General features: G+C 46.2%; 1 long non-coding RNA gene across 1 annotated transcript; it reads right to left on the bottom strand.

Annotated features, from left to right (window-relative positions):
• Window positions 1-18,257: 18,257 nt before the first annotated feature.
• Window positions 18,258-20,864, bottom strand: LOC130680634 (uncharacterized). The gene is made up of 3 exons (XR_008993669.1): window positions 20,189-20,864; window positions 19,255-19,447; window positions 18,258-18,370 (listed from the first exon to the last, which is right to left on the bottom strand). It is a non-coding gene; the product is annotated as an uncharacterized LOC130680634 (long non-coding RNA).
• Between the last annotated feature and the right edge of the window lie 6,005 nt (window positions 20,865-26,869).

The following is a 26,869-nucleotide window of genomic DNA, read 5'->3' as shown; positions in this document are numbered from 1 at the left end:
TAAATGTTGAAACACTATGTTGGACACCTGAAACTAATGTAATGTAATACCGTGTGTCAACTACTCTTCAATAAAAAAATAATTATCTACAAAAAAAAAAAGAATAACATACAAAAATATCTTATATTAGCAATCATTAGAAAAATGAAATGAAGACCAGAAAATGAAAAAATGGATGATCTTACCAACATAATAAATTAAAGAAAAAAAAAAAGAAATGGAGAATAATGTGTGAGACTAGGGTTCAGTTCTTGAAACAGAACTTTCTTTTAAGTGCCACACTTGTCCACTGAATACACACTTGTCTTGCCAGAGGTAGTGAGTGGGACCTGAGGTGGGTGGGGCTGCATCCACTCTCAGGCTTCTATGATGCGCTGTGGCCACGGTAACGTGGTGATGCCCACCTTGGGTTCTGTTTCATCGGCCACACTGTGAGCTGAGTAGTTCACTCTGGTGAGAGGTGAGAAACTCTCAGCTTCATACCTAGAGCCTTTTGAGATGGGAAACCTCAATTGTTGTACAGGTATGTTCACAAAGATGTTCTCAGAATACTGTTGCTACTAATGGACTTGTTAGCTTTTTCTCAAAGTACTTTTCTCATCTTAAAAATTTCCTTTCTCTAACTTGTCTTACCAAGTTCACTGGAAACCTCCACTGTTGTTGTGAAGGTATGTTCATAAGGATCTTCTCAGGATGCTGTTGCTACTAATGGACTTGTTAGCTTTATCTCAAAATATTTTTCTCATCTTTTAAAAATTTCCTTTCTCTAACTTGTCATACAGAGTTACAAATATGTTGTATAGTTTAGTTTATTCCTCAGTTTCTATTTTTGGTTATTCTACCATTTCTCCATTTAAGAAAGACATACCATTTCCTCTTTTACTCTTTACCTTTCACTTCCCAGCTCTGGGGAAAATATGGCAGTTTTTTTTGCCCCATCAATTAAAATTAACTTCAGAAATTTAGAAGGGTTGAGATGAGTACGGAGGCATTTCCCACAAGGAAGGGAATCTATCACCATCACAAACCTTCCCCGCGCTCCTGACACTGAATGTGTGTTGAGGTCAGCACACTGTCGGTCCTGTTACTCCTGTTCATATATAGTTGACCCCTGCACAATGCAGGGCTGTGGCCACTGACGCCCACCCAGTGCAGCTGAAACTCGAATACTTTTTTTTAATTGAAGTATGGATGATATACAATCTGATATTAGTTTCAAATGTACAACACAGTTCATGTATTAAATTCTGACCCCAACTACTGCAGTTACTGTCTGGCAACATAGACAGACGTAAGAGAATCATTGGCTATATTCTCCATGCTGTGTTACCAGTCCCACGAACAACTCGTATTATGACTGAGATCTTTCGTGCCCCTTTATCCCCTTCCTGCTCACCACCCACTAATCCCAACCCCTCTCCCAAGGTAACCACCAGTTATCGCTCAGTGTCTGTGAGTCTACATCTATTTTGTTCACTTTGTCTTTAGATTCCACAAATAAGTGAAATCATATGGTACTTGTCTTTCTCTGCCTGGATTATTTGACTTAGCATAGCACCCTGTAGGCCCATCCATGTTGTCACAAATGGCAGGCTTTCTTTCTTTCTATGGCCAAGTAATATTCCATTGTGTATATGTACCACCTCTTCTTTATCCATGTATTTATTGATGGACACTTTGGTTGCTTCCGTATCGTGGCTATTGTAAATAATGCAGCAGTAAACACAAGGATACATATACCTTTACAAATCAGGGATTTTATTATCCTCAGGTAAATTTCTAGAAGTGGAATTACTGGGTTGTGTATTTCTATTTCAATTGTTTGAGGAACCTCCACCCTGCTTTCCATAGGGGCTGCGCCGATTTCTATTCCGAGAGTGTAGGAGGGTTCCCATTGCTCCACATCCTTGCCAGCATTTGCTATTTCTTGTCCTTTGGATAATGGCCATTCTGAATGGTGTGAGATGGTACCGCCTTGTGGTTTTGATTTGCATTTCCTTAGTGATGTGGAGCATCTTTTCATGTGCCTGTTGGCCATCCGTATTTCTTCTCTGGGGAAATGTCTGTTCAGGTCCCCTGCTCACTTTTTAATCAGGTTGTTTTTTCTTTTTGGTGTGGAGTTCTATGAGTTCTTTATATATTTTGGATGTTAAACCCTTATCAGATAAATCATTTATGAATATATCCTCCCATAATGAAGGCTGCCTTTTTGTTCTGTTGGTGTCCTTTGCTGTACAGAAACTTTTCAGTTTGATGTTGTCCCACCTATTCATTTTTGCTTTCGTTTCTCTTGCATGAGATGTGTCCAGAAGAAATTTGATTATACTTTTGTTCAAGAGATTTTTGCCTAGGTTGTCTTCTAAGAGATTTATGTTCTCATGTCTTACTTTTAAATATTTTATCCATTTCAAGTTTACTTTGTGTATGGAATTAGATAGTAATCCAGTTTCATTCTCTTTATGTAGCTGCCCAGTTTTCTCAACATGAGTTATTGAAGAGACTGACTTGTTGTCACTGTATATTCATGGCTCCTTTGTCATATTGAACTACAGATGCATGGGTTTATATCTGGGTGATAACTGACTTCCCCCAAATTTAACTACTAATAGCCTATGGTTGATCTGAAGTCTTAATGATAACATAGTCAATTAGCATATATTTTGTATGTTAAATGTATTCTTTCAATAAAGTAAGCTAGAGAAAAAGAAAATACTAAGAAAACGTAAGAGAAAATCCATTTCCTGTACTATAGTGTATTTGTTGAAAAACAATCCACTTATAAGTGGACCCCCACAGTTCACACCCGTGTTGTTCAAGTGTCAACTGGAAATAGTTTTCCAAAAGAGATCATTAGAATGTGGGTGTCTATTTGTGGAGTATAACAATGAAGCACATTGAAGGAATAAAACAGCAGTGGACTCACAGATTCCAAGAAGGGTCTAGTGGTTACCAAAGGGGGGTGAGGGGAGAGGGGGTGAGGGAAGAGGGAGGGGTCGGGGAGGAGAAGCGGATTGAGGGGCACTATGACTGGCACACATGTCATAATGTCACAGGTGTCAAGGGGAAGACAGTATAGCACAGAGAAGACAGGTAGTGACTCTGGGGCATCTCACTAAGCTGATGGACAGTGCCTGCAGTGGGGTGTGAGGGGGGCTTAATAATATGGGTGAATGTAGTAAGCACAATGTTTTTCATGTGAAACCTTCAAAAGAATGTATTTCAATGATACCTTAATAATAAAAAAGGAATGTGAGTATCTAGGTTTCAATTTACTTCTATGTTGTAGGTATTATCCAAAATTACATCTTATAGAGAAATCAATTATATGCTACCACCCAACTCATTCAGCACCCCACATGCAAGAATGGTGAAATAGAGTGATTTTTTCCTCAAAGAATAGCCAGTCTTTCAACATACAATGAAAGAGACAATTGGTTAATGAATTGAGTTAGTGCCTAATAGATAACCAAGTACATAGTTTGTTAGTAACACACAAAGAAAAATAGGTAACGTACTTAGATGAGAGCAATGAAATTTTAGGTAACTAGACAATTGCATACATTTGCAGGGAGAATTATAGCTTTAAAAAAGAATGAGTATCTATCAAAGTGGTTTCAGTGTAATGTTTTCCTTAGTTCCTTGACCTTCCGTCCAGATCTCTTTCAGAAAGCTAAGCTATGGTCTTTTCTATGACTTGGCGAGTATCTTAGGAATTTATGTTCTGTTTGGAAGCACATGTATTTGTGAGGAATAAATAATGCAGGATGACATTGTTTCCCATATTTGAGAACACAGGACTTTCTAATAGCCGGCGACCCTCCCTTCCTGTGAGCTGGATGGAGTTCATCTCGCCTGAACATACTGTCTGCCCACCGGGAATCTGGCCCCTGGATCTTTCTGGAGAACAATGACGCATATGTTTTGTCTGGGGCCACAGGGTGTGGGTCCAGAGTCACCTGATATCACTGACTCATGTGTAGACGGACTGTTTCACCAGGCCTTGGGGGGTCTTTACCTGGAAAGCCACAGGCTTTGATTCTCATGTCTCTCCTGCTCACTCCGCCGTCCTTCTTCCAACAAGGGGACGGCCCAGCAACAGCTCAGTCCGTGCTTGTTAACCACCCACACCCGAGTCCCTCCTCCGTCCAATCACCCTCAGTTCCCTGAGGAATTCCCGAGCACCGCCACTGTACTGACTCAATTCCGCATCTCCCTAGTTGGCCCTGAGGACGTGGTGGAGCCCTGTGAAAGCAAGGCGGAGCAGAAGGTCCGGTCAGGAGCCACGGTAAGGCTGCCTTCCTCCAAGACAGAAACAGTGATTGCTTTCTCGGCTTCCTTTTCAATCAAGTTTAGATAGGAAAGCTGATCACATACAGACAGAAGATATCAGGTAGTGCTTATTTGGGAGAGAGGGATGAAGAAGAATCTTGACCACTGATACTTGATTTAAAAGGGCATCCAGTTTTCCTCAGCAATTTTTCCTTTTTGGATTAAGGATTTTGTAATTGCCACACAAACCAGACCGGAGAGCTACACTCTCCAGGAAAAGCTTTTGTCTTTTCCGTATGTCCCTCGATGCTTGTTTGAGGGGCCTTTGACTCAACCATGGCATCTCATCTGGTTTTCTACAGTCACCAAGAGAACAAAATTCCTGTGCAAACAGGACACAAAGTGGTCTGATTCTCACAGTGTTTTCTCCTCTGTCATTGCAGGTGGCATCAGGAGCAGGAGAAAACCGTAAGTCTCCCAGATTTCCTCACTCGCTAAGGAAATAACCTAGATAAGTAACGCGGGGCTTGCTTGCTGACTTTAGTCTCTGGAGCCACCCTCCTTCCAGGTACCTGGTGGGGATGGGGGTTGGGGGTATAGTAAGAAATGAGTTTTCCAGGTAAGGAATTATGGCCAGTTCCACAATCCCTGGGTGCAGCTGCCTTCCTTTTATCAAAGCCTTACCCTGGGCTGCTCAGACTGGGCTCAGAGCAGGAGTGGGACATGGAGGGCCACAGACGTGATTCATGAAACCACTGAAGCACCAGCCCAAATGGCCGCTTCCCGGTTAATTCACTCTAGCTCTTCATGCAGGGCTGGTCAGCTGAAGGGAAGCTAATTCCTGGCAGACCCTTCATGGGGTCAGAAAGGGACAGAGCAGGGTAAGCAGACAAAGGCCTGAACTAGCTTGACTAGCCAGAGAGGGGGGCAACTGGCAGAGGGGTCCAAGACTGACAAGCAAGATGTGGTGCAAACTGACTGGAACTAGATCTAGTCAGGATGACATCCGGTTTGATGGGGAACAGATCTCTGACTTCATTAAAATCTCATTTACATAGTAAACATCACGCCCATCACTGCCATGACAGTTTCTAATTGTCATGACAACCCCTGGAAGAGACTTAATAAGGAAAACACCCCCTCTTTCTAAGGCTCTCCCCAGAGAAGTCACGACTATTCCACCCTGTCCTTCATCTGCTTGTTGTACTTCCAGTAACAGAGCTAACAGACCGCCTGGGAGGGGCTCCTCTGCCTGGGGAGCACCCTCTCTGCTTTACTGCATGCCCTGCAACCCCTCTTAACAAATCTGCCTTCTGCTACACCATTTGGTTTCCATCCTGCACATGGCCCAGCACTCGCCTCCCGCACTCTCCTGTAATGGTCACTTGGCACTTTGGGATGTCCCAGGTTCTGAGTCAGCTTGGGAGCTAAACAGACCACTGGTCCCTCAGGATGGTCACCTGGCCATCGGGTGTCAGTGTGAGACAGCTGACAGTGTGCAGAGTCTGGGGCAGGTGCCCACAGGGACATCCCCTGCCCCTTCAGAGGCGCTCCCTTTAAGGGAAACTGCTTTTGTTAGGATCAGAGATTGAACAGAGAGAAAAGGCCTGGGTTAGGATCTGGGCTCTTCTCTTGGCCCAGTCACCTTCTCCAGGGCTTCCACTGTCTCCTGCAGAAGCCTCGGGCAGGAGAATTTGAGAAATGAAGCAAGGGGAGACATTGGTTCTGGGCTCCAGGGCTGGATCTCAGGTGCCTGGGAAGGTCTCAGGGCTTCAGGGATCTCTGTCCCCATGGGACCAACCCGTTTTGTCCCAGATCCACCATAGGTCAGTGTTGCGACTCTGGCCAATCTTTTAAGATCTGATTTGCCATGCCATGAACCACATGCTATGGGTCCCAGACCCTGTTCTGCCCACCCCACAGGGCTAACATGGGGATCACAGGAGATACTAACAGATATTCTCCATGAGCTGCAAAGCATCACAGCTATGGAAGAGATGAAACGTAAGCTCTCACCGTCCCCCATCCCGTAGCCATCCAAGTCCCCTGTCTGGATTCAACCACTACCAAGCATCTACCTTATTTGTGCAGCCATTTAATGATGAAACACTTACAATGTACTTCTGAATCACCAGTCTGTTTTCTGAAGACTTTTGCTACATTTAATCATTTTGAGCCTCATGCCATGATCCCAGGAAGTAGGCTCTAGTAACTTTTTCACAGGATGGTGCAGAGACCTGAGGCCCAGGTCAGCAGGCACTGGCCCCGTTCTCTCAGCCCCTGTGCTCTGCCGCTTTTCTATATTGTCACACCAAAAATAAGATACTTTCCCACATAATTTGTCTGTTGAATTTTTTTTTCTTTCGTGGTAAAGGCAATCAACATAAGAACATACGATTCTTAGCAAATTTTTAAACACACAATACAGTGTCTTTAATCACAGGCCCTATGTTGTACTTATTATACAAATGTATTATATACATTAACTTACAAGTAAAAAATGTATGCATGTGTAAAACTGAAACTCTGAGCCCTTGTGCAACATTTCCCTCCACACATACCCTGACGACCATCATTCAACTCTCTGCTTCTATGTGCTTGACTATTTTAGACTCCACACAGAGCTGGTATCGTGAAGTATTGTCTTTCTATGTCTGGCTTATTTCACTTAGCATAATGTCCTCCAGGGCCATCTGTGTCATCAGAGATGCCAGTAACTCCTTTTTTAAGGCCAAACAATATCCCGTTGTAGATATATACCACATTTTCTGTCCCCATTTTTCTGTCCACAGACACTTAGATTGTCCCCATATTTGGCAACTGTGACTAGCACTGCAGTGTGCGTGGGAGGGCAGGGGTCACTGTGAGATCCAGATTTCAATGCTCTTGGGTATCAGCCCTAAAGTGGAATTGCTGGATCAAATGGTAGTTTTATTAATATTTTGAGGACTCTCCCATACTGTTTTCCATAGTAGCTGGATCTGTTTATACTCTGTTGGGTGTTTTAAGTACACATCAAACTGCAAGATCTTCCTAAAGTTCATTCCCAGTCAGGTGGCTCTCCCAGGCAACTGATGAATGGGATGAAAAGTTTGAACTATGAGTAAGTTCTCACTTGTTTTACTATGGTCTTCTGACACCACAGTAATGCTCTCTCTACTGTAATGCTTTTTCCAGGATCTTGCCTCCAGTATATGAAAAAAGCCACTTCTGAGAGGTTTAGGAGGTGTACTAACCACCTCCACCTCCGGGAGAGAACAACTGGCATCTGGCGAGGCAGGAGACTACCTACCAGGAACAAATCAGTTCTAGTTACTGTACAAATTCATTGATCTAAACTGATTCAAGAATTATTCTAGTTTAGTCAGTGCCTCACACTTAAGACAAAAATGCTACAGCATATGTTCTTTCCATGTGTGGATACTTTACCTGGTCAATCACTAATGCCACAACCACAGAGCTAAAAAATGCATTTACAGGATTTTTGGAAAAAAACATGGCAGAGTAGGAAGGCAAGGTGGAAACTCCCCACAAAGTACACACAAGGGAAGCAATTACGGCAAATACAGCTCACCCTGACCATGACCTGAAGACTGAAGAACAGACCTCCTACACCTGGGGAAGAAGGGAAGCCCACACTGAGAAGGATAAATGGGCAGAGCTGTGATCGATCGGGACCCAAGTCCTTCTCCCATCCCAGCCCACAAGCAGGAGGGAGAGGAAGAGAGGGAGGGCATAAGGAATCCTGAACATCTAGCCCTGGAGATGGGCTCTGGGCTTTGGTGATTAATACGGCCGGACACCAGGGAGAGCTGGAGCACTCTGGGGGGCTGAGACTCTTGTTGCTTCTGGGACACGCATGCTCCACTGGTTCCATGGCGACCCAACACAGAGGTGGCTGTTTGAAAGATGTCCCAGCAGCAGGAAGTGTGCCAGAGGGGCGGGGGCTGGGGAGAGCTCTCTCCCGAGGAGAAAGGGCAGGTGGATGATGCTCCCCTAGCCCTGCTCAGCCCAACTGTTTGGGGAACTACAGGAGCCAGCTCCAAATGTGCCATGCCCTTCTGGCGGCACAGCCCTGCAGAGCACTCCCTTTCATACATGCAGTACCTGCCCCTCTGGCCCAGCAGTGGCTGCCATTTCCAACCTGTAGTCATAGCATGGCTCCAATACAACAAACCCCAGCAGAAGTGGCTCCAGGCACACAGAGGGCGTGTAGAGGATCACTGCCAGTCTCTGCCACTGCAGACATATAGGCAGGAAGGCAGTCCCACCCACAGCCCAGTAACAGGCACCGGGGAGCAGAGTCTTATGCTTTTCGACACCACAGGACACCTTCTTCATAAAGGCATTACTTTCTAGGCCAGGTGGCAAAGCAGATCTGATACAAAGGAAGAAACACAGAAACCCAGACAAAAGGAGGAGAGAGAGAAATATGTTCCAAACAAAAGAACAAGATAAGACACCAGAAAAAGATTTAAATAAAGCAGACCACCAATCTTCCTCATAAAGATTTCAAAGTAACAGTCATAACAGTACTCATTGACCTGAGGGAAAGAATCAATCATCTCAGTAAGAACTTCAACATAGAGATAGATTTGAAAAAGAGCCACTCAGAGCTGAAGAATATAGTAACTGAAATGAAAAATATAATGGAGAGAATGAATAGTAGACTGCTGGAAGTAGAAGGAAGAATCAATGAGATGAAAGATAGAGACCAGGAAAGCAACAAAGCTCAGGAACAGAGAGAGAAAAGAATTTCTAAAAAGGAGAGGATTCTTAAGAGAGCGATGTGACAACAAACAAAACAATATTCTCATCATAGGGGTCCCAGAAGGAGAAGAGAGAGAGACAAAGCAGTAGAATTCTCTTTGAAGAAATAATAACTGAAAACATCTGCAATCTAGGGAAGGAAACAGATACCAGATCCTGGAAGCACAGAGAGCCCCTAACAAGATGAACCCCAGGAAGAAAACACCAAGACGTACAGTAATTAAAATGGCAAAGATTAAAGATAAAGAGGGAATCTTACAGGCAGATAGTTACCTAGATGGGAAACTCCAGAAGGCTATAAGCAGATTTCTAAGCAGAAACTCTACAGGCCAGAAAGGAGAGGCATGAAATATTCAATGAATTAAAAGGGAAGAACCTACAACCAAGAATCCTCTACCCAGCAAGGTTATCATTCATAAATCCAGTTTCACCTACTCATCCTCTTCCCTTTCTCTATAAAATCCTAGCAACCATTGATCTTTTCCATCATCTCCATAGTTTTTCTTTCTCCAGAATGTCAAATAGTTGGAATCATTATGGACTTTTTCACCACACTGACTTTCTCACTTATCTCTACTTAACGTTCATCCTTGTCTTTGTGTGTGTGTGTGTGTGTGGCTTGGTAGCTCAGTTATATTTACTACAGAATAATGAGTCATCGTATGGATGTATCACTCTGTTTATCCAGTCACCTGTTGAAGGACAGCTTGGTTGCTCCTAGTTTTGGTGGTTACAAATAGAGTTGTTATAGGCTGACTTCCTGTTGTCCACCAAGGAAGGTGGCCCAGCGGCAGATGACTGCCATACACTCTCTCCCCATGTCTGTATCACTAAAGATCCCCAAGTAATTCCTGAGCAGCACCACCAATGGGCTGACATTTTCTCTGGGTCCTAGATCTCCCTGAGAGCCTGGATGAGGAGCTTTCTGCAGACGGGGCAGAGGGAAAGTCTCCATTTACTTCCAAGGTAAGCTTGCCTGTCTTTGCCTAAGAGAGAAATGTTGTTTTCTTGGTTCCTCTCTTTTTGAGTTGAGTTCAGATATGAAAAAATGACAGTGTACATTCTAGATGTGAGATACTATTTTCTTGGTGTGGTGGAAGGCGAGGATGTGAACTGTACAGTAGGGACCCTTTTACTCAAAAAACATTTTTTTTCTCCATGGATTAAGAGTTTTGCAATTGCTCCCTCGATGGACTTGACAGATACATTCTCCAGGAAAAGCTCATGCCCTTTCCCATTGGAGGACTCTATGCTTGTTTTGGGGGCCTTTGACTTACTACTGTTTCTCATTTCGTTTGCAATAGTTGCCAAACCACCAAGGACACAGTACACACATAATGTGATGCAACAGTGTTTTCTCTCATTGCAGGTGGCCTCCAGACGGGACAGAAACAGTAAGTATTTGGGGATTGCTCACATGCTAATACAGGCGGTACACCCTTGCTATCTCCAATATGGAGATTTATACTGATTCCAATTTCCTGAGGAGAATAAGAACACGAAGTGTGGGGTGGGGAAATGGATTACCCATGGGAAAAACCATGTCCTTGTTTCTAAATCACATGGAAACAATGGTGTTCCTATCCTCACCAAGGAAAGTGTTCACAGGAGTGTCAAAGGAAAACAACGTGTGTATTGGAGTCACCATGACTCGGCCAATAACAACTTCCGATGATAATAAACCTCACCTCTGAGTAGGCTGTTGAATTCTCCTCAAGGCTGTTTGTGCGATGGCGGTTAAACACAAGCAGCCAAAACGGTATATAACTGGCCTGTGAGAAAAGATGAAATAGAGTCTTGGTTTCTTCTGAAGGCCTTTTCCAGGAAATAAGCCAAGAAGAGTGCTGTAAGATAAAAATGAAAAACAAGGTCACTTACGATTTCACATCCTTTTGAATCACGAGTCCTCTGTGGAGTACACTGTAGTTTAGTAGAATCTCATTGTCCCAAAGATGTTGGCAACATGGACAGAACATCTCCATCGTTCCTGAGTGGTAGTTCGGCATTTCGTGTGAAGGGGCCTTGGGATCCGATCACTACACCTGCGGAAGGTAAACTCCCCCCAACAGTTGGAACTTCAGGATGATGGTTCTGCAGGTGAGAGCGAGAACGGCCCAGTGGTAACGGGCCGAGTAACAAGGTGAAGGGGGATTCTCGCTCTTATTCGAAGCTTTGCATTTATGATCAATGTCTTGTTGAAGGGCTATGACCCCACGGAGCGCAGGGAAGGTCTGAGGACCCAGGGAGAGAGCAGGGCGATGCTGTGAGCCGCCGTGGCCCCAACAGGAGGAGGAAGAGCGGGAGCCCCTTTCTCTCATAACCTTCCTGTTTGCATTGTGTCTTAAAGACTGCGATGTGGAGACCTTTCTCAGTGGCAGCAGTGACGAGGAGGACTGTCCAGGTAGGGAGCTGCCTCGGGCCAGAGCCAACGGGAGCAGGGTTCCACCTGCAGCTCTGGAGACTGGGGATGGGAAGCATGGTAGCAGAAAGGTAATAGCAGAGGTACTATGCCTTTGGGTTTTGAGAGTGCTGTGAGTAAAATCAACACTTCTTGCTTTCTTACTTAAAGATGATCTTTCCTAGACCAGGGTTTGTTGGCTTTGCCTCTGCAGAGCACCAAAACCTTTGGTCCTGGGGTAGCATGTGGTGGGAACAGAGCAGCTGGGTTCGGTGTTCCTCCAGGAGGGAGGCACTCCGGTGGGACACAGCTCTGTCACCTGCCCTTGAGCCTGCAGGCAAGTTCTCTGATGGGCGCTAGGCAGGTGGGAAGGAGACCCTCCCCTGCACTTGCAGAAACCAGTGGGAACCTCCCTGTCCTCTCCTCACGTTCCTGATCAAAAGGGTGCTCCCAGGGCTGGTGGCAGAGACATTTCACCTCAGCCAGTGCATGTGCTCCAGGATTGGGTGCCTTTTATGTGCTGCTGGGTTGTATGCACAAGGCTTGGGGGTTTGGTTGACTCTACAGAGTGTGATTGTGAATGAGCGGGAGTGTGTGGGAGAGAGAGAAAAAGAGACAGACAGTGGGATGGGGTTGTATGTTTAGCCAGTGGATGTGTCCCACTTACACTAAATTTGCCATGATCAACTTTCTTAAAAAAGAAAGGGCCTTCGCGCTGCACATTTTACAGCCATATTATCAAGGATGGCCAATAGCACTGGTTCAGTCATACTTGGTAACCAACTGCTTCTGTACTTTCTGGCCCCATGTACATATCAAGCATCCCTCCCTGACTCATTCTTGAACAGCACCACCAATGGACTGACAGCTACTTTGTGTCTTTCTTGTTACCCCTTAACCAAGTAACCGAACTCCTTCCTATGGACCAGCCAGAGGAGACCATGCCTGTTGATGAGGAAGAGCCTGTTGCTCTATCCAAGGTAGAAATGTTGCTTTCCTGATATCTTTCCATTTGTTAAAAATCAAAATTCACCCAAGTAAATCTGGAGATTTAATTAGCTTCATTAAGTGATTCATGAACTGGGCAGCATCCCTTATAATAACTACAGAGATGTTTCCAAGGGCTACGGATAGGGAGAGGTTTTTACAGGCCACACAATGAACTCAGAAAAAGTAGAAACGGAAAATTTCAGGTGAGGACATCTTCATTAGGGGACAAAAGTGTTCTATTGGGTGGATTCCTTTGGACGGATTCCTTTGGACGATGGAAAGGACACATAGGACATTATCATATTGATGCTGACTAGAAAATTTCGGAGAGACTACATTTTGGGAGAGGTTGAAATTGCCATGGAGTTCACTGAAGAGCTCCGGTTTGGTGACTTCACCTGGCAGAACTCACAACACATTTGGCCTGTGTCTTTTTAACATTATCCAATCAAATTCAGTGTAAAATCTGAAAGTTTACATTACAGATGATACATACAATTTCCCTGGCGGGGAGAGTGTTGGGTGGTCGTCTCTGGCCAACTCACCCTTGATTCAAGAGAACACTTGCCACGGGCCACACCAAACCTCTGTAGAAATGGTGTGACTGGGAAGCCTCTTCCTCAGCACCAATTTTTCCTCCTTGGATTGAAAGTTTTGTCATTGTCAATCTCAGTGGACTTGAAAGACAGCCTCCAGGGAAATCAGCATTCCACCAAATGCAGAGGCCACTGACTCAGCCTCACTGTCTTATCTGTTTTGCTAAAGTCACCTAGAAGACTAAAGACCTGTGCAAACCCTCTGTGGGGTGAAGTGATTCTCATGGTTTTTTTCCTGTAATTGCAGATGGCTTCAGGAACAAGTGAAAGTGGTACGTATTCTGAGTCACTCACGCGTTGGGGAAAACCCTTGCTGTCTACATTTAGGGGAGCTATCTGATTCTGGGTTCACACTGGAATGAAGAGGAGAGGTGAAGAGAAACAGAAAATAGGATTTTCCAGGCAGAGACCTGTGGTCACGTTACTAGAAGCAGACGCACAGTCTCCACGTGGTGGGAAGGGTGCAGGGAGATGAGTTCTGTCTGTATGTCAGTCGATAAGGTAGGATTCTGAGTGTGTATGTGTGCGTGCTGATGCTTCCCTAGATTTATATCCCCCCAAGCAACACAGCAGCCAGTATGAACTTTCCCAGTAAGAAAAAATCCGATAACCTTCCTTCCTCAGTAGTAATGTATAGGAATATGTATAAAATTGTACAATTTCAATGTGTGAAATTCACTATATGCCAGATATGCCTCAAGTGATCTCAAAAAACAAACAGACAAAAAACCAGAAAACCCCATCCCCACACAGGAACGTGTTCACTGGGTTCTCAAAGGAAAACACATTTGGAGTCAGCGTGACTCAGTCAATAACAACTTCATTTCATAATAAACCTCACCTCTGAGTAGGCTGGTGAATTCTCCCCAATGATGTTTGTGCGATGGCGGTTAAATACAAGCAGCCATAATGGTGTTTAACTGGCCTGTGGGAAAAGGCAAAGTAGGCTCTTGGTTTCCTCTGAAGGCCTTTGCCAGGAAGTAAGCCAAGAGGAGGTCTGAAAGTGAGTAGAAATGTAAAACAAGGTCACTTACGGTTTTGGCTTCCTTCTGAATCACGACTCCTCTGTGGGAACACTGCAGTTTAGTAGAATCTCATCGTCCCGTAGATGTTGGCCACATGGAGAGAACGTCTCCATCGTCCCCGAGTGGTCGTTGGGCATTTCATTTGAAGCGGCCTAGGCCTCGGACCAGTCAACACGTCGAAGGTAACCTTCCCCCCACAGTTGGAACTTCAGGGTGATGGTCCTGCAGGGGAGAGCGAGAACGGCCCAGGGGAAACGGGCCGAGTGACAAGGTGAAGGGGCATCTTCGCTCTCATCTGAAGCTTTGCATCTGTGATTAATGTCTTGTTGAACGGCTCTGACCCCACGGAGCCCAGGGAAGGTCTGAGGACCCAGAGAGAGAGTAGGGTGATGCTGTGAGCCAGCGTGGCCACAACAGGGGGAGGAACAGCAGGAGCCCTTTTTCTTCATAACCTTCCTGTTTGCGTTTGTGTCTTTAAAGACTGCTTTGTGGAGAACTTTCTCAGTGGCAGCAGTGACGAGGACTGTCCAGGTAGGGAGCTACCTTGGGCCAGAGCCAACGGGAGCGGGGTTCCACCCGCAGCTCTGGAGACTCGGGATGGGAAGTGTGGTATCAAAAAGGGAAAGGAAACACGAGTGCAGGAGCATTTTGTTCTCGCATTTTAAATTCGCAATAGCGGGTGGACTATGCCTTTGCGTTTTGAGAGTGCTGTGAGGATAATCAGCTTTTCTTGCTTTCTTAAAGATGATCTTTCCTAGGCCAGGGCTTGTTGGCTTTGCCTCTGCAGAGCACCAAAGCCTTTGGTCCTGGGGTAGCATGTGGTGGGAACAGAGCATGAGGCTGCTGCCTTGGGTGCTCCTCCTTGATGGGGGCTCTCTGGCGGGACACAGCTCTGTCACCTGCCCTTGAGCCTGCAGACAAGTTATCCGATGAGCGCCAGGAGGGTGGGGAGCAGAACCTCCGTTGCATCTGCACCGAGTGGGCAGTTTCCTGTCCCATCCTCATGATCCTGATAAAAAAGAGTGCTCCCAGGTCTGGGGAAGAGACATTTCCTCTAAGCCCCAGCACGTGCTGCGGATTCTGCTCCAGTTCTGTGATGTGGGGTTGCGTGCAGAAGCCTTGGGGATGTTTTGTGCAACTCTACAGACTGTAATTGTGAATGAGTGGGGATGTCTGTGAGAGAGAGAAACAGAGACAGACAGTGGGATGGGGGTGGTGTGTTTCCCCAGGGAATGTGTTCAACTTACACTGAACTTGCCAGTATCAACTTTCAGAAAAAATAAAAATAAGGCCTTTAGCACTGCACATTTTATACCCATGTTGTCAAGGATGGCCCATAGCAGTGGTTCAGTCATGCTTGGTAACCACCTGCTTCTATACTTTCTGGCCCCATGTCCATATCAAGCATCCCTCCCTCAGTCATTCTTGAGCAGCACCACCAATGGACTGACATCTGCTCTGTGTCTTTCTTGTTATCCCTTAACGCAGTAACCGAGGTCCTCCCTATGGACCAGGCAGAGGAGACCGTGCCTGTTGCTGAGGAACAGCCTGGTCCTGTCTCTGAGGTAGTAATGTTGCTTTCTTGGTGTCTTTCCTTTTGTTACAAAACAAAATTCACCCAAGTAAATTTGGAGATCTGATTGGCTTCATTAGCCATTCATGAATTGGGTAGCATCCGTTGTACCAAGCACAGAGATGCTCCCAAGGGCTACGGATTGGGAGAGGTTTTTACAGGCCAGACAAGGAAGTCATAAAAAGTAAAACAGGACTGTATCAGGTGAGGACATCTTCATTAGGGGACAAAAGTGTTCGACTGGGTGGATTCCTTTGGGGGACGGAGAGGACACATGGGACAATACCTTACCAGTGCTGACCAGAAAATTCCTGACTGACTGTATTTTGGGGGAGGTTGAAATTGCCATGGAGTTCACTGAAGAGCTCCGGTTTGGTGACTTCACCTGGCAGAAGTCACACCACATTTGGCCTGTGTCTTTTTAACATTTTCAATTAAATTCAGTGGAAAATCTGACACTGTACATCACAGATGATACATACAATTTCCCTGGTGGGGAGAGTGTTGGGTGGTCGTCTCTGGTCAAGTGATCCGGATTCAAGAGGCCACTTGCCGCGGGACACACCAAAGCCGCGTAGAAATAGTGCGGTTGGGGAGCCTCTTCCTCAGCAGCAATTTCTCGTCCTTGGATTGAGAGTTTTGTCATTGCCAATCTCAGTGGACTTGGGAGACAGCCTCCAGGAAAATCAGCTTTCCACCTACTGCCGGGGCCTTTGACCCAGCCTCAGTGTCCTATCTGGTTTGCTAAAGTCACCCAGAGCACTAAAGACCTGGGCAAAGCCTGTGTGGGGTGAAGTGATTCTCATGGTTTTCTTTCCTGTAATTGCAGATGGCTTCAGGAACAAGTGAAAGTGGTACGTATTCTGAAGTCACTCACGCGTTGGGGAAAACCCTTGCTGTCCTTAGTTAGGGGAGCCATTTAACTCTGGGTTTCCACTGGAATGAGGATTAGAGGTGAAGTGAAACAAAAAGTAGGACTTTCCAGGCAGAGAACTATGGTCACATTTCTAGAAGCAGTCGCATAGTCTCCAGGTGGCGGGTAGAGTGCAGGGAGATGAGCTGTGTCTGGATGTCAGTCGGTAAAGTCGGATTCTGAGTGTGTACGTGTGCGTGCTTCTGCTCTCCTAGATTTATATCCCCCCAAGCAACACAGCAGCCAGTATGAACTTTCCCAGTAAGAAAAAATCCCATCACCTTGCTTCCACAGTAGTAGTAACGTATGGCAATATGTATAAAATTGTACAATTTCAATGTGTGTAATTCATTAAGTAGCAGTTACACCTCAAGTAATCTGAAAAAATAAATTTAAAAAAAAACCCATCCCCACCCAGGAAAGTGTTCACAGGGTTCTCAAAGGAAAACAAATTCGGAGTCACCGTGACTCAGCCAATAACAACTTCATTTCATAATAAACCTCACCTCTGAGTAGGCTGTTGAATTCTCCTCAAGGCTGTTTGTGCGATGGCGGTTAAACACAAGCAGCCATAATGGTGTTTAACTGGCCTGCGGGAAAAGGCAAAGTAGGCTCTTGGTTCCCTCTGAAGGCCTTTGCCAGGAAGGAAGCCGAGAGGAGGTCTCAAAGTGAGTAGAAATGTAAAACAAGGTCACTTACGGTTCTTTCTTCCTTCTGAATCACGATTCCTCTGTGGAAAACACTGCAGTTTAGTAGAATCTCACCGTCCCGCAGATGTTGGCCACATGGAGAGGACGTCTCCATCGTCCCCGAGTGGTCATTGCCCATTTCATTGCAAGCCGTCTAGGCTTCGGACCAGTCAACACGTCGAAGGTAACCTCCCCCCCACAGTTGGAACTTCAGGTGATGGTCCTGCAGGTGAGAGCGAGAACGGCCCGGTGGAAACGGGCCGAGTGACAACGTGAAGGGGCATCCTCGCTCTCGTCTGAAGCTTTGCATCTGTGATCAATGTCTTGTTGAAGGGCTATGACCCCACGGAGCCCAGGGAAGGTCTGAGGACCCAGGGAGAGAGCAGGGCGATGCTGTGAGCCGGCGTGGCCCCAACAGGGGGAGGAAGAGCGGGAGCCCCTTTCTCTCATAACCTTCCTGTTTGCGTTTGTGTCTTTAAAGACTGCGTTGCGGAGATCTTTCTCAGCGGCAGCAGTGACGAGGAGGACTGTCCAGGTAGGCAGCTACCTCGGGCCACATCCAACGGGAGCGGGGCTCCCCCTGCAGCTCTGGAGACTGGGGATGGGAAGCGTGGTATCAGAAAGGCAAAGGAAACACGTGTGGAGGAGCATTTTGTTCTCGTATTTTAAATTCCCAGTAGCAGACGTACTATGCCTTTGGGTTTTGAGAGTGCTGTGCGGATAATCAGCTCTTCTCGCTTTCTTACTTAAAGATGATCTTTCCTAGGCCAGGGCTTGTTGGCTTTGCCGCTGAAGAGCACCAAAGCCTTTGGTCCTGGGGTAGCATGTGGTGGGAACAGAGCACGAGGCTGCTGCCTTGGGTGTTCCTCCGTGATGGGGGCTATCTGGCAGGACACAGCTCTGTCACCTACACTTGACCACGCAGACAAGTTCTGCCATGGGTGCCAGGAGGGTGGGGAGCTTCCTTTCCCGTCCTCATGTTCCTGATCAAAAGGGTGCTCCAAGGCTGGTGGCAGAGACATTTCCTCTCAGCCCCTGCACGTGCTCCGGGATCATGTTCCTTTTATGTGATGTGGGGTTGTCTGCACAAGGCTTGGGGATGTTTTGTGCGACTCTACAGACTGTAATTGTGAATGAGTGGGAATGTCTGTGAGAGAAAGAGAGACAGACAGTGGGATGGGGGTGGTGTGTTTCCCCGGGGGATGTGTCCCACTTACACTGAACTTGCCAGAGTCAACTTTCGTAAAAAAAAAAAAAACAATACGGCCATTCGCACTGCACATTTCATACCCATGTTATCAAGGATGGCCCACAGCAGTGGTTCAGTCATGCTTGGTAACCACCTGCTTCTATACTTTCTGGCCCCATGTCCATATCAAGCATCCCTCCCTCAGTCATTCCTGAGCAGCACCACCAATGGACTGACATCTACTCTGTGTCTTTCTTGTTATCCCTTAACGCAGTAACCGAGGTCCTCCCTATGGACCAGGCAGAGGAGACCGTGCCTGTTGCTGAGGAACAGCCTGGTCCTGTCTCTGAGGTAGTAATGTTGCTTTCTTGGTGTCTTTCCTTTTGTTACAAAACAAAATTCACCCAAGTAAATTTGGAGATCTGATTGGCTTCATTAGCCATTCATGAATTGGGTAGCATCCGTTGTACCAAGCACAGAGATGCTCCCAAGGGCTACGGATTGGGAGAGGTTTTTACAGGCCAGACAAGGAAGTCATAAAAAGTAAAACAGGACTGTATCAGGTGAGGACATCTTCATTAGGGGACAAAAGCGTTCGACTGGGTGGATTCCTTTGGGGGATGGAGAGGACACGTCGGACAGTACCTTATCAGTGCTGACCAGGAAATTCCTTACTGACTTTATTTTCGGGGAGGTTAAAATTGCCATGGAGTTCAGTGAAGAGCTCCAGTTTGGTGACTTCACCTGGCAGAAGTCACACCACATTTGGCCTGTGTCTTTTTAACATTTTCCAATCAAATTCAGTGGAAAATCTGACACTGTACATCAGAGATGATACATACAATTTCCCTGGCGGGGAGAGTGTTGGGTGGTCGTCTCTGGCCACGTGATCCGGAATCAAGAGGCCACTTGCCGCGGGACACACCAAAGCCGCGTAGAAATAGTGCGGTTGGGGAGCCTCTTCCTCAGCAGCAATTTCTCGTCCTTGGATTGAGAGTTTTGTCATTGCCAATCTCAGTGGACTTGGGAGACAGCCTGCAGGAAAATCAGCTTTCCACCTACTGCCTGGGCCTTTGACCCCGTCTCACTGTCCTATCTGGTTTGCTAAAGTCACCCAGAGCACTAAAGACCTGGGCAAAGCCTGTGTGGGGTGAAGTGATTCTCATGTTTTTCTTTTCTGTAATTGCAGATGGCTTCAGGAACAAGTGAAAGTGGTACGTATTCTGAAGTCACTCACGCGTTGGGGAAAACCCTTGCTGTCCTTAGTTAGGGGAGCCATTTAACTCTGGGTTTCCACTGGAATGAGGATTAGAGGTGAAGTGAAACAAAAAGTAGGATTTTCCAGGCAGAGAACTATGGTCACATTTCTAGAAGCAGTCGCATAGTCTCCAGGTGGCGGGTAGAGTGCAGGGAGATGAGCTGTGTCTGTATGTCAGTCAATAACGTGGGATTCTGAGTGTGTACGTGTGCGTGCTTCTGCTCTCCTAGATTTATATCCCCCCAAGCAACACAGCAGCCAGTATGAACTTTCCCAGTAAGAAAAAATCCCATCACCTTGCTTCCACAGTAGTAATGTATGGCAATATGTGTAAAATTGTACAATTTCAATGTGTGTAATTCAGTAAGTAGCAGTTACACCTCAAGTAATCTGATAAAGTAAATTTTAAGAAAACCCCATCCCCACCCAGGAAAGTGTTCACAGGGTTCTCAAAGGAAAACAAATTCAGAGTCACCGTGACTCAGCCAATAACAACTTCATTTCATAATAAACCTCACCTCTGAGTAGGCTGTTGAATTCTCCTCAAGGCTGTTTGTGCGATGGCGGTTAAACACAAGCAGCCATAATGGTGTTTAACTGGCCTGTGGGAAAAGGCAAAATAGGCTCTTGGTTCCCTCTGAAGAAGTCCTTTGCCAGGAAGGAAGCCGAGAGGAGGTCTCAAAGTGAGTAGAAATGTAAAACAAGGTCACTTATGGTTTTGGCTTCCTTCTGAATCACGACTCCTCTGTGGGAACACTGCAGTTTAGTAGAATCTCACCGTCCCGCAGATGTTGGCCACATGGAGAGAACGTCTCCATCGTCCCCGAGTGGTCATTGCCCATTTCATTGCAAGCCGTCTAGGCTTCGGACCAGTCAACACGTCGAGGGTAACCTCTTCCTTACAGTTGGAACTTCAGGTGATGGTCCTGCAGGTGAGAGCGAGAACGGCCCGGTGGAAATGGGCCGAGTGACAAGGTGAAGGGGCATCCTCGCTCTCGTCTGAAGCTTTGCATGTGTGATCAATGTCTTGTTGAAGGGCTATGACCCCACGGAGCCCAGGGAAGGTCTGAGGACCCAGGGAGAGTGCAGGGCAATGCTGTGAGCCGCCGTGGCCACAACAGGGGGAGGAAGAGCGGGAGCCCCTTTCTCTCATAACCTTCCTGTTTGCGTTTGTGTCTTTAAAGACTGTGATGGGGAGAGCTTCCTCAGCGGCAGCCCTGACCAGGAGGACTGTCCAGGTAGGGAGCTACCTCGGGCCAGAGCCAACGGGAGCGTGTTACACCTGCAGCTCTGGAGACTGGGGATTGGAAGCGTGGTATCAGAAAGGCAAAGGAAACACATGTGGAGGAGCATTTTGTTCTCATATTTTAAATACCCAATAGCAGAGGTACTATGCCTTTGCGTTTTGAGAGTTCTGGGTCTATAGTCAACTTTTCTTGCTTTCTTACTTAAAGGCGATCTTTCCTAGGCCAGGGCTTGTTTGCTTTGCCTCTGCAGAGCACCAAAGCCTTTGGTCCTGGGGTAGCATGTGGTGGGAACTCAGCAGGAAGCTGCTGGGTTGGGTGTTCCTCCGTGATGGCGGCTCTGTGGCTGGACACAGCTCTGTCACCTGCACTTGAGCCTACAGACAAGTTCTCCCATGGGTGCCAAGAGGGTGTGGAGAAGACCCTCCTCTGCACTTCCAGCACCCACTGGGCAGCTTCCTCTCCTGTCAGCATGTTCCTGATCTAAAGGGTGCTCCCAGGACTGGTGGCAGTGCCAGCATTTCCTCTCTGCCCCTGCATGTGTTCCTGGGTCCTTGTGTAGAAATCACATCGTAGCACATTATGGGGTGCATTTCTCTATCCCTGCCCACATTCCACCTGGCAACTACTTTCCTGGGACACAGGCTCTTGCCCTGGGGCCTCCATGGCTTCAGGGATGCTAGATGGCTGCGGGAAGGGCTGCTAGGCTGCAGCACACCCGCTCTCAAGGCCTGGTGTCCTGGCCTCAGGTGCCGAGGTCCAGGACAGAGCCTGGAGCAGCAGGGCAGTGGACTAGTGCTCCTCTCAGATCCCAGTGTTCTGGCCGCACAGTACCACCCTGCCCCAGACCCCGGCCATACCCCCCATCCCGTAACTTCCCTCAGGCCTCCAGAGGCCCCTCGCTCCGGGTCTTTCTGGGGCCCAGCGCCAACCCTGGTGGGTACCCTGTACCTGCGCCACCACACTGTTCTTCACACACAGACTAGGGGTATTTTGACAAGTTTCTTTACCTCCAATATTGTGTTTCATTTTCAAAAAATGTTTGGTGTTGTGAGGTTTAAATGTCCATCAAGAACCTAGGGTCATTCCAGACACAAGACAGACACTAGATATGTGGGGTCTCCCACAGGCCCAGCACACCCCGCAGGCGCTCCCCATGTAGGATGAACTGGAGAAGGTGGGGTACATCGCCCAGCTTCCTCCAGTGTGACCTCATTCTATGACAATATCGCCTGTGGAGGCTGACAAGGAGCAAGGAAATGAGCGCTAATCAGGAGAGGTGGGAAAGGAAGGCAGCAGGGGAGGGAAGGAGGGACGCAGTAATGGCCTCTTGGGGGACAGGGGGACACGGGCCTTCCTTCATGATCCGTTATGGAATCTGAGGGCTGGGACTGGCCTGGAGATCAGAGTACTCCGCATGGTAGGGGCGAGGCGACTGAAGCCCGGCAGGGGATGCAGAGCTGGGGATGGAGCTCAGCCTGGGGTCGGGCCTCACCGTCTCAAGAGCAGTGGGGCCCAGGTTCTCTCCTCAGGCCTGACTCTGCCTTTTCCTTCCCAAGGCCTTCATGTGATTACTGTTGAACTCTATTTCGAATATGTGGAGAAAGAACTGATCAACAATCTGCATGTAATTTCTCTCTTCTTTTGTGATGCTCTTCCTGAAGGACCTGGTCTCATCAAGGCAGATGAGGTCCTTGGGTCATCAATGTCTGTAAAATCTCTCCAGCCCTGATCACACATTTTCTTAGCATTGACCTGGTTTCTGACCCCCAGTCTACAGTGAGACACTAAAATTACAAATGATCCATAGGTATCACATGTAAAAATAGGTCCCTCGATCAGCAGCAATCAACCCAAGGACCAACCCAGTATCAACAGTTTTCAGCCCAGGAGGTAGGCCTACTCCTTGTACGTTAGGCTTGTAGGAAGTCTGACCGTAGTATATAGCAACCAGCTCAGGCCTTTAAATAACCCTTGTAACACTTGGCCCAAAATGGCCGTATTTATAACAGAGCTTCCACGTTGGTCTCCATTCCCAACTTAAGACCAACAAGAGAAAGCCAAATATATACCCCTGACAACAGAGGACGCCCGGCACCTGGACCACTCACTGCAGCTTCCCCCCGCCCATGGCCTCCAATCAGAGCAGAGCTGAGGCCTTCCCATTCCCCACAATGATGGTTTCCCACTCCTCTGCCTGATTCTGAGTCTCTGCCACAACCCAAGTGATGGCGGTTGACTTGCTTGCTCCAACAAGCTCTGAATAACGATCCTTTTCTTCTTCTCACTTGGTTGGCCTTTCTTTACTGACAGTTCATTGTGGAGACCTCCCAAGACCCAGAGTGAGCTGTCCATTGCTGCAGACCCCAGCCCTCAGGCGAGTGTGTCCCCACCGAGGCCCCCCGTGCCTTGCAGCCTGCAGCGTTCTGAGGCTGGGATGATGTGGTAAGTTAGCACTGGACAGTCAACTGTGCTCTGTGTGTGAGTTTTCAGGCTATTTTTTCTCAGTTTGCCATCTGGGTTTTGTTTTTGGTCTCCAGGTGTTCGACCTCGGTGGGATCCACATATTCTTTCAGCTGTCTTTGGTGTTACAGCTTTGTGTTGTGCTGGGCAAAGGTGTGTCATGACAAGAATCAGAGGGTAGAATGAGGAATGGGCCTTATGAGTCTTGTTTAAGCTGGCCTCTGGGACCAGTGAGTCTGACATCTACCTGGATGAACTTGGCTGAAGGCCACCGATCAAACCATCTGTCCAGGTCTGCTTCCATCTAGATCCTGTATCCTGAGAGAGAATTCTATCTGGTTTTCCGATGGCTGAGGAGATTGTAGGGTCTGTGTTCAGAGGCAGCCAACTGTCATTTTGGGGCCCCAAGACACGAGGTGCATAAATGTTTCATTTCTACCAACCATCACCACCTCTCTTGGGGTTATCTAAACTTAAGTCCTCTCCTCTGGCAGGAAAAATCCCTACTTCTCCCATGTATGCACTGCAGTCCTAATTTTTGTGCCCTTTGTAAATGGCACCTTCACCAAGGGTGATTTGGGTCTTCAGTGCCAACTCCAGAGAACACTCGATTTCATCAAAATGTTCATTTGAGAGGTACCTTGGAAAAGTAGAGAAATAAGATTCCACGTGTCCAATGAGCACCACATTTTTTATTGATATGCTGGGGTCTCCAAAAGAAATTGTTTTTCTTTTTCTCCATTGCTTTATTTTTTTTTTATTAAAAAAATTTGACTTGATTATCTTTTGTGCAAAAAAGAGTATGAATCAAAAATTGTTTCCCTAACAGATTGGCCACAGCAAATGAACAATCTGACAAACTTAAGCATGGATAAACTAGACTCATTTCCCCAGTGAACCCGCCTCTCTTGTCCTTCAGTTGTGTCCCTCTACCCACTTCTCCTTATTACCTTTATTCTTCTAATGCCCCTCGTTCTGCACCTTCTCCCTCCTCTTCCCCTTGTCCAAGTCCCTTACCTTTTCCCAACAATTCTCCTAAAACATCAAAGTGTCAGTTGCCTCCAAGGATCCCCTCCCTCGCATCACTAGCAATGCAGGCAAATGTAGAATTTAAACCTTGAAACTGAGCTTAATTAAGGGTTATAAATAATTAAAGGTTTCTTTCATTTTAGGAGACTTCAACACACCACTCACTCCAAAGGCAGATCAACCAGACAGAAAATAAGTAAGGAGACGGAGGCACTGAACAACACATTAGAACAGATGGACCTAACGGACATCTACAGAACACTCCACCCAAAAGCAGCAGGATACACATTCTTCTCAAGGGCACATGGAACACTTTCCAGAATAGATCACATACTAGGCCACAAATAGAGTCTCAGCAAATTCAGACTGATTCAAACTGTACCAACCAACTTCTAAGATCACAAAGGTACGAAATTAGAACTAAATTGTACAAAGAAAACAAAATGGCTCACAAACACATGGAAGTTTAACAAACATGCTCCTAAATAATCAATGGATCAATGACCAAATTAAGACAGAGATCAAGCAATATACGGAAACAAATAAAAACAACAGCTCAATGCCCCAACTTCTGTGTGACGCAATGAAGGCAGTTCTAAAAGGAAAGTATATAGCAATGCCAGCCTGTTTAAAGAAGGAAGAACAATCCCAAATAAACAGTGTAAATTCACAATTATTGAAACCGAAAAAAGAACAAATGAGGCCCATACGCAGTAGAAGGAGGGACATTGTCGGGTCCCTTCCCTGTCTCTGACCCGCAGATGAGGGAAGAGAAACGATTGTTCATCGAAGATCTTAACGACCAGCCAGGGGACTCAAGGCATGACAGCAAAAGAGTGGTGCCGAGACGGCATCTCTCATATTTATTCATGAAATGGTTGTTAACAACAATATTGGGGTTTCCATGAACAATCATTAACTAAGTCCAACTCTCAACAGTTTCACCTTCTGAAGGATAACGAACAAATACTCATGGTGAACGAACACAGAAACTCTTTCTGTCTTGGCTACTGTTTCTGTCTTGACTACGAATCATAAACTACAAACAAACCATCAAGGCAAATGTGCTTATACATATGATTTTTATACTTTCTATATAAATTCCATATAACTTCCCACAGACATAATAAAGATCAGAGAAGAAATAAATAAAATTGAGAACAATAAAACAATAGAAAGATTTAATGAAAGCAAGAGCTGGTTCTTTGAGAAGATAAACAAAATAGATAAACCCCTAGCCAGACTTATCAAGAAAAAAAGAGAATCTACACACATAAACAGAATCAGAAATGAGAAAGGAAAAATCACTATGGACGCCACTGAAATACAAAGAATTACTACAGAATACTATGAAAATCTATATGCTAACAAGCTGGATAACCTAGAAGAAATGGACAACTTTCTAGAAAAATACAACCTTCCAAGACTGGCCCAGGAAGAAACAGAGAAACTGAACAGACCAATTACCACCAATGAAATTGAATTGGAAATCAAAAAACTACCCAAGAACAAAAACCCAAGAACAGATGGTTTCACCACTGAATTTTACCAGAAGACAGCATACCCATTCTCCTTAAAGTTTTCCAAAAAACAGAAGAGAAGGGGATACTTCCAAACTCATTCTACAAAGCCAGCATCACTCTACTACCAAAACCAGGCAAAGACAACACAAAAAAAGAAAACTACAGACCAATATCCCTGATGAACATAAATGCAAAAATACTCAACAAAATACTAGCAAACCATATTCAAAAATACATCAGGAGGATCATACACCATGATCAAGTGGGATTCATCTCAGGGATGCAAGGAGAAACCTGGACTGGATCACTGACGGAATAACCAAGCGGCACTTGGAGGTCTTCGAGTGTTGAGGTTTATTTTACACCGGCGGGCTCAGAGGGAAGTAATCTCCCAAGGTCTGAGCCCTGAGCACAAGCAAGGGGAGCAATTTATATTATTTTGATATGTGGCATTTTGGCATGTGCGGGACAAAAGAGCCTGGAGGAGAGGAGTAGGAAGCTGGGAGTGCTTTGCCAACTGGAGGAAAAAAGTGGTTTGCTGACCTTCAAGGCTGTGTTGAATATTTTCCTTATCAAATGTAGTAACCACATTGTTTTTCATGTGAAACCTTCATAAGAGTGTATATCAATAATACCTTAATTAAAAAACTGTGATAAAGTAAATGCAAGTTGTTATGCCTGCAGTCATTACAGCACTGGGAATCTGGTACCTGCGGGGTAACTGAATGGATCCACGAGTCACCTACAATGAGGCATTGAGGTGATAGCTGAAGTCAGAAAGAAATGAGCTCACCCAGGGGGGAAGGCAGAGAACAGCTTCGGAATGAAATCTGGAGGAGACAACCATGCGCCCTAATGCACAGGTACCTGGATGTTGTTCAACCGGGAAGTGACTGTTCTCATCACCTGCAGCTGAAACAAAAGTTTCCTCCAGGACTTG

This window comes from Manis pentadactyla, chromosome 14 (genome assembly GCF_030020395.1).
Source record: "Manis pentadactyla isolate mManPen7 chromosome 14, mManPen7.hap1, whole genome shotgun sequence".
NCBI classification, from domain to species: Eukaryota; Metazoa; Chordata; class Mammalia; order Pholidota; family Manidae; genus Manis; species Manis pentadactyla.
Note: the sequence above shows the minus strand (reverse complement) of the source record. Positions and strands in the feature narration are given on the sequence as shown.